Genomic DNA, 8,945 nt, shown 5'->3' on the forward strand with positions numbered 1-8,945 from the left:
TTCCTGTTTTTCACTTCCACACTGGAGGCCTGTTCTGTTTTCTGTTGCACAAGTATAACTCTTGTAAGGGTACTGAGGTCCCTGAAAGCAGAATCTGGCTCCCAGGTTCTTTTGTAATCTCCAAAAGGAAGCAGTAATAGGTTCATCCATGATTGTTACCCAAGATGATCAGGGAGCAACCCCATGCTCCAAGTGGCCCTAAACCTCTGATTGCCAGAAGTTGGGACTGGATCACTCAATAATTGCCCTAGTCTGTTCAGTCCTTCTGAAGCATCCAGCACTGGCTACTGTCAGTAGACAGGATATTGGGCTAGCTGGACTATTGATCTGACCTACTACGGGCACTCTTATGTAGGGACGCTTCACACTGAGTTCAAAGAACCCCACCAGTTTTGCAGCTAATGAGGTGCTAGTTAGCAGTTCAAGGAATTAACTTTCACAACAGTGAAAAGAAATACCTGTTGCTGTTTCATTATCTCCATCACTGGAATGGATCTGTCAGTGGAAGCTGCCATATAACAACTGGGGGCTCTGGACTGAAGATGCAGAAGAGGAGTCGGAACCCGTTTAAAATGGGGAAACAAAGTCTCAAACTCGTGATGAAGTGTGTTCTTGTTCTTTTGTTTGTATGTGTGTTTTGTTTCAGGAATGCAAATTTGAAAATGATAAATTTTAACCAGACTTGGTAATTCTTTAAAGTTCCTGCAGTCTCAGACATACAAACATTCTCAGTGCTAATCTCTGTCAGGCTATCAGAATGGTAGCATCATATCTGATTGTTTGTTACATTTAAGGCACTACCCTTGATTGATTTTTTTTTCCTTGGTGATTTTCTCATCTTTGTAATTAGATGCAGCAATGGGAATTGTTTTTATAGTACACTGGCATTTTGCATTGAGGGTCTCCTGAGTCCATGCACAATCTTTTACAGCCACATACAGAGAGGCTTTGGGAGCCCCTGGTAATCTGTTCATTTTACATTTTAAAACATCTGCTCCCTAAAGTAGAAGCCTGACTCTGTTGTAACTTAGCAACATGACAAAATGCGACAGTGGCAAAAGAAAGCCCTAAGACTCATCTGGTCCCTTATCGCTTTTATTTATTTGCAACAAGTATGTTACTGACTGATAAGTGAAGCAAACAATGAAATACCATGACATGCATGTTCCACATTTACTCATCAGTTTTACTGTTGACAGAGAGTCATAAGCAAGCAACTAATAAAGCCCTGTATACACATGTGGAAGTTGACATCAGTAATATCTGTCAACTGAGTTAATATAACCAACTTGCTAATTACATAAGAAATACTAGAAATAAGTCATTTGCTTTAAAGAAGCTTAATTCCCCATACCGAAGTGGGAGTACACATAACAGGCTAGATATTCTTGTATATGGTCGGTACCTAATCCCCGCTTGCTGCGGGTTATTTGATCTACAAAAATATAATATGGAGTTGGTTGGTTGGCAGTGGAGTGTAAAGTCTCTACAGTAGGGAGTGAGTGGGTAGAGAAGAGGGAAAGACAAGACTTTCTGGCTTTTAATGGATGCCAAGATTACTCCATCACTGCAATAACTCTGTTTTTGTTTCCTTTATTCATGATTGAATTTTGTTCTGTTGAAAAGTGCCAGATTCGGGCCACTGGAAAAACTACAACTTCTCTCATCAGGCTCAGATTTTCAAAGAGAACCCAAAAGGTCAGCTTCTAAACCTATATTTAAGCACCTGCCTGATTTTCAAATGGGAACAATTGAGCATTCAGCACTTATGAAAATCAGGCAAGCCTTTAAAGGTAGACACAGGTGCTTAATTTAAGACTTCATTTTTTTAAAATCTTGGACTTAAAAGTTCAAAATCAGTGCAAGTCCATGCCACCGATAAACCTCAGTCTTAACCCGAAGGGGCCAGCCCAGGGCTGGCAGAGTAACTAGTGGTTTTGGTAAAGTGAAAAGCGTCTACTGCAGTAGGAATTGGGCTGGAGGCAGCACCAACTCCTTTCACATAAGACCACACCGAAGAGCTTCCAGATGACAAAGATTTCCAGAGAAGAGCTCGAGAGGTGAAAGGATTCATATTCCTGATCCATTCTCTAATGCACCCACTTGCAACAGTGCATAATCTTGCATGATGATTGTTGGGGTGCTGCCTGAAGATGCACTATTCCTTAAAGCCTTAAACAAGACAGATCCTCCGCTCCAATCTGCCCCCATGGAGCACCAGCTTTAAGTTGCTCTAAGCACACAGGCGCAGATGCCACCAGACTGTTGAATCCCCAGATGACAACACTAGACCTATGCCACCTCCTACTGACACAGAAGACACAGCTGAGAAAGACATGCCAGAGGGCAGCTGCACTCTGGCAACCCCCAACTAATGTAACTGCCCTTTGGGGGCTGTTACCAGTTGGCATAAGTTAGAGCAGCCTCAAGTCAGCCTTAGGAGGCCCAGGGATTGGAGGAGGACAGAGGTGGCATACAAACAGCTCTCTCTTTCCCTCTCTCCCCAGGTCCTGTGCTGAGCACAGCTCAGCCAGACTCAAGGAACTGGGAATGTCTGACAAGCAAGTAAATCATGCATGCATTTAGATGTGGTGCCATTCAGGAATGCTTTGCTTTACTGAATTATATAAAACAATGCTCATCTACACAAGGCTGCTCTAATGTCCTGTGTCACACTGGATCCTGTCCAGGTTTTGTGCTGTGTTCAGTCTCCTCTTGGAGCACGAAATAGGGGACTCCCGAGTTGAGCTGTTGTCTGTCATAACGCAGGATTGGACATCTTTTCGCATCCCATCCTACAACACAAAGGTGGTGGGGTAATCCAGTTTTTCATGTGCTGCCAGTACCCTAATCTGAGACCTGCTAAGTGTTTTTGACTGTGGTCTCTGCATGAAGTTTGCAAATTTCCCAACACAGCCACCATGGCCCTGATGTCATTCTGTTCTCATGCTATTTCACAGCCTCTAGGGCAGCTCTGAGGACAGAAGGAAGAGGAAATGGTTATATTCACAATTCACTCATCTCACTGTTAGCCATGAAGATCTTGGGTTCTTCCAGTCAGGACATACGCTCTCTTGTTGACCTTGGGCAAGTCACCCAGACCTCCTCATGCCTTAGCCAACGGCCCAGCTAGAAAACTGGATTGCTTCTGAAAACAAGCTGCAGCAGCTGACATGAGCTTTCTTGGGTTTATCAATTTTCTTCCCTTCTTGTCTCCCTGTGGCCACTCCGAGTGATTTTCAGTCTCTCTCCTATGACTGCAAAACTTGCAGATAGTCTCTTTAAAACAAGCAGATGTTCTTGCTTTCAGAGACACACAACTCTAGACTGAACAGAGTACTTCAACATGTGCTTTCAGCAACACCCCTCTCCCCAACCCCCGCCCCCCCCACACTTTCATAAACTCGTTACAGGTTTGTAAGAGGTGGGTTTGTGATGATGGCATTATAGAACAGAACTCTGTACTGCGCTGTCATCCAGTCCCAGAGCAATTCATGCCAACAGGGGGGCAAATAGTCCCCCTAGTTCATAGCCCAAATAAGCAGGCTGAGGGCTGGGACATTCTACGAGGGCTGACTGGAAAGAATCCTCTGCTCTAGGCTGTATTGCTTAGCTGCGACCATGCCGGTGATACTTCAGAGAACCCAGAACTCCAGCACCGCCACTCTGCTTGGACAATAGACAACAGATTTTTGTAGTACTAGGTCCTCCATCTTTGCCCCATATCCCAGTTCTCACACCATGCAACAATGCACAGGCTCCATAACATACAGGGAGTGCGCATCCCCTGCCCCGAGCAGGCCTTGTAAATCAGCCACCACCCCATGCAGCAGCATCTCACCAGTTTGCTGTCTTTGGACCTCTGTGCCCACAGAAGGGAGAGGAGGAAGATGTGGCAAGATTTCCACATATTTAAGCCTCACAACATGCACATTAGGTATTATCTTGATACCAACAGAGGAGCTGAAACAAAGGCAGGTAAATTACTTTCCTGCGCTACACAGCAATTATCAGTAGCAGAGGTGAGGAACCCAGGAGTCCTGCCTCCAGGACCCAGCTTTAGCAACTACAACATGCACCCCCCCTCCCCCACTTTCCTATCCTTGTCCCACATCCCTCTCCCTACAGCCCCAGGGAGAGAACATATAGTCTATCCTTTGCTCAGTTTCCTCTCAGGTTGATTCTAGACCAGTAACACACTTCAAAGGGAGTCCACTGTATGATATGAGGGCTTCAATGCTTAGGGATGGGTGATAAAGTTTGTATGGGGTTGCGGGGGGGGATTGGCTCCTCAATGGAAGGGAAGCTGGGGACCCTGCAAGGAACAACAATATTACAAAACTGCCTGTTTTTAATTGTTTGAAATGGCTTAAGAAACCAAACCCGACCCTGGCATAAGGGGGTGCAGGTCCCACTGAAGTCAGTAAGAGCTGAACCTGCTTATGCACATTTTTAAAAAAAAAAGTCACTATCTTATACTTGAAACAGCATAGAAATGGACTAACTTTTAGGCACTACAACATGCAAATATATTTTGTCTATCTTCCAATACATAATTTACAGTAACTAGAACAATCTATTCAATATGAGTGATTTATTCTATTTTATTTATACACACACTGTAACGGTGCAGGACATACTGCTGCAAAGCCTCCTGCTGGTCTCTTCCAGGAATTAGCTCATCCAGCCGCTGGAGCACCCTCTGCAGGTCGGTGTCCTGCTGCTGCTTGGCCCCCATGTCTCTCCCAGACCCAGTGCCCCTTTATCTGGGGTGCTGCCCCCTGGCAGTAACCCCTCAGTCTCAGGGTCTCCCCACCCAGGGGAACCCCCACCTTCCCTCAGTCATAGGCTACTGCCAGTCACCATCTCACCCCCACACTCTGGGATAGACTACAGTATCAGCCACTCATCATAGGCAAGGTTGGGTCTGGACCTGCTGCCTTTGCCTACCCCTGGGCTGCCCTCTGCAACCCCCAATACCCATGGACCCTCTGCTAGGCCGCAGCCTGGGGCTTTCCAGGTTGAAGCCTCCCCAGCTCCTCTGCCTTTCCCCAGTTCTGCTCCGCTCAGGTCTCTGCAGCCAGGTCCATCTCCCTCTACAGCTGGAGACAGTCTGTCTCTAGCTTCTGGCCCCAGCCCTCTTATAAGGATCAGCTGGGCCCTCATTAAGCCAGCCTCGGCCTGATTGGGGTGTGACCCCCACAGCTGAGGCTGCTTTCCCCAGTCAGCTCCGCTTTCCCTTCCCTGCCTCAGCCCTCTCCCTGGGCTGTTTTAAGCCTTTTAAGGCAGGATCAGGTGACCACCCCACTACAACACACACAGTATACAGAGAGAAAGACACACATAAATATACACACAGATTATACAGCAATTTCCCACAGTTTTTTATTTGATTGGAAACCATAATGCCGTGAAGCAAGAAGGAACCTGAAAGCTCCCACAGAGGAGATGCTCGCACACTGCCTTGAAATGTGCTGTCTGTATCAGGAAGGCATTTTAAAGATTTAGACTAGGAGATATAAATGGAATCACTCTGGAGTTAAATTATGCTACCTGTGGGCCTGATGTTCCTCTGGTTTGCCTGAGGAAGACAAATGTTTCGTCCTTATCTGTGGATTTCTTTGCTAATTAAAATGCATGAACTACTTTAAGCTGTATTTACCCAAGGGGCACTTCAACACTGTTCTTTTGCCATTTTAAAAAAAAAACTATGGACGTTTTTAAAGATGTCACACCCAGAAGCTGTTCATTAATATTCCTTAAAAATAATATCAACAGAGCAGGATATTAACACTGCAGGTCTATCTATGCAAAACAATTGTGAATCTAAACAGATGGCAAGGAGTGAGATCAGAAGCAACCAGAAATAGACACAGCGATGGAGCTTAGATGTTGTCAATTGCCTTAGATAGCTAAATAATTTTGTTAGAATTTGCATTGTTCCCTGGGTGTTCCCAATATCATATAGAGGGAACTTAGTAAATTTTACCCCAGCATTTGCCAAGGCAAAACCGAGAAGATTTTAAGCACAGCTACTGACAATTTACTACATTAAATGAGAAAGGCAGGACGATACAAAGGCAGCACCTTGTTGAGGAAGGAAGTCTTCCTTCTCAAGCTGAAGGATGGAGCAGTATTTCTGAAGTCTATTCATGCCGAAGACGTCACAAAGCACTGTACAAAAGACAATGCCTAACACTAACAAGCCACGATACATAAGAGTACCCTTTCCAAGCACTTTGCCTGAGCCCAAATGTCAACACTGCAATTTTATAGCCCTGGAACCTGAGACAGCTGACACAGCCGTGGATGTTTAACTGCTAGGTAGACATGGAGGATCTCAAAGTATTTCAGAAACATGAAGCCTAATAACTCCCTGCAAGACAGTTACGATGACTGGCACTAAAAAGTCAGCATTTCCTTCAAGTTACCCCAGTGTGGCAAGCACTTTTAATCCTAGTATGCCCACTTTTCTGAAAGGGGAACAGATAGAGAGCAGCAAAGAGAGGTTAATCTAATGACGGTCACCCAGCCAGTCAGTAGAAGGAAGAAGAGAATCCATGAGTCCTGACTCCTGCTCACATAAGCCAATTTCAGAAGCTGAGATGCTTTAAAATAATCTTCCAGGGATATAAATTTGAGCCAGTGTCTAAAACCAGACCATAATCCTCTGGGTAAATGGCCAGAGAGGACAAGATGCTTTTTGGGCAGATACCCATCTTCTTATGTGCCTGTAAAGCACCATGCACAGCTATATTAAGCTGTGTTGAGGTAGTGCTTAGAGGCCATAGCCCCGTTATGCTACAAACATATAACAAAAAAGTGGCCCTTGCCCCAAGGAGCTTACCTTGCCAGGGTAAGACAAGAGACAGCAAGTGGATGCAACAAACGGAGGGAGCAGACCTGGAATCTTAAAGTTCCAGTTGTCCATAGTGCACAGAACAACACTGTATTCCTGTTAGCACAAACAAGTGAACAAAAATGCCACCTCTTCCTGCAGCACAGGAAATTTAAGATGCTAGGACTGCAAACAATACAGGAAGGGCCATAAAACCGCAGGGCCTGGTTTTTTATCTTTTGTTAAATGGCTCTGTTTTTGCATCCACAATTAATTGACAGCACATATGCTATCAATCTGATGTCTACCAACTAGATTAGGCATGCAAATAAGGTAGCTTGATGTCTAAATGCTAACATCTGCATCCACAATTAATTGCAGGCACAAATGTGCACCTATAGAAACTGGAGGATGGGTTGAGGTTCCTTTAAAATGTTTGGCTCATAACGTCCTTTAAAATGTTTGGCAGCAAGGCCACAGGAATATCTTGAACACTTCTATGAAGCTGTGTAACTACAAATAAGTTCAATGGGATTCTAGCATCTAAAACTCTGGGGATTGCTTTGAAGAGTAAGGATTTGATTTCAGAGTAAAACTTGCAAAGTCTATTCATTTGTGTAAGAGAAGCCTCCTATAGGAGTACCAGGTGCGAGAAATATGGTCTGTTCTCCTCTGATGCATGGGGATGAGAGAATGACAAGAAGCAGTATTACAGACCAAAGGGAGAAGAGAGCCCAACATTTAGAACAAGGGAGAAGTCTGTCCCACAGAGTTCTGGAAGGGCTACCACAATTATTAGAGATGAGTCTAGAAGGCCAAGGTTTGGGTTTTGCAAAACCAAAGCCAAGGCTGGCTCAGGGCCAAATGGGATGGGGGTGCTGAATAAAATGTGCCAGTCTTGATCTAATTCTAATCAGCAGGAAACTTATAATTCCAGATAGGACTTTGAATGGAGAAGCTTTGACTGCTTATTCTTGTGGATTCCAGCAGCAGTTGAACATACCAACTGAGTTCAGGGCCCTATGTGCTAGGCATTTTACACAGGCACATTAAGACACAGTTCCTGCCTTCAAAATAATCTAAGGTCTTATCTGTACAGGAAAATTACAGCACGTGAGAACATATTAACTACAATGGTAAATAAGATTCAGTACTCGGTGTTGGCAAGGATGGTCATAGTGAACATCATGTCAATTTGCTGTATTAATTTTAGGATGGATCTAGGGTTAACCATGACCAGCATGACACTCCAGAGCCTGAGTCTCATTTACACCAAGGCTCCTTTACACCATGTTGGCAATTTAAAGCAGTGTAAAGGGGCCTGAGTGTAAATGAGAATCAGGCCCTCGCTGTTTTGCATGGTACTAGTCACTGGAATTTTTCAGTGTGGACAAGCTCTGTATGGACAGTTTACAAAAATGGGGAATTGAGGCACCAAGAGATTAAATAACTTGCCAAAGGTCACACAGGGAGTCTGTGACAGAGCTGGGAATTAAACTCAGCCTTCCAGCGCCCTAAGAAGAAGTCATGCATCTGTCCTCGCATGAACTCAACCAGGTGAAGAATGAAGACAAGAAGAGAGGAGGACGAGGGAGGTTTGTAACATTCCTAGGTGCTGGAGCAATGCGGGCATTCCCAACTGCTGCCCTTACTGTCGCTTCACAAAGCATGAGAGGAGAAAGGTACAGGAGAATAAATATCTTCTCTCTGCTGGTATTTCCTCCACAGAGCCATCAATTAGTAATTCCATAGGGAAGTTTACTATTGAGAGTGGCTGGGAATGACATCTGGAGGGGGAGAAATTGAGAGTTCCTGTTGAGAGGGACAGTCAAGTCCACACACCCAGGCAATGTTTTAAGCCAGCTCTCGCTTGTGGAATTGCTTAGATGAAATCCTTGCACACTCTGATGTGATTGGTTATGTTGTCTGCTGGGGTTGAAGGGAATTTGCAGAGGCCAAATGTTGTCGATTTATTCCCCTCTTGCCTCTCGAGTGAATAGAAGTGTCAGAAGAGATTAGCTACTGTGTGGCTGTGCTACACGCACAACGCACATTTCGCTCCCATGGTCTTGTGGGAAATGGCTAAGAGCCATGGTGGAAAAAGAAA

The sequence above is a fragment of the Gopherus evgoodei genome, chromosome 8 (assembly GCF_007399415.2).
Source record: "Gopherus evgoodei ecotype Sinaloan lineage chromosome 8, rGopEvg1_v1.p, whole genome shotgun sequence".
In the NCBI taxonomy this organism is placed as follows: domain Eukaryota; kingdom Metazoa; phylum Chordata; order Testudines; family Testudinidae; genus Gopherus; species Gopherus evgoodei.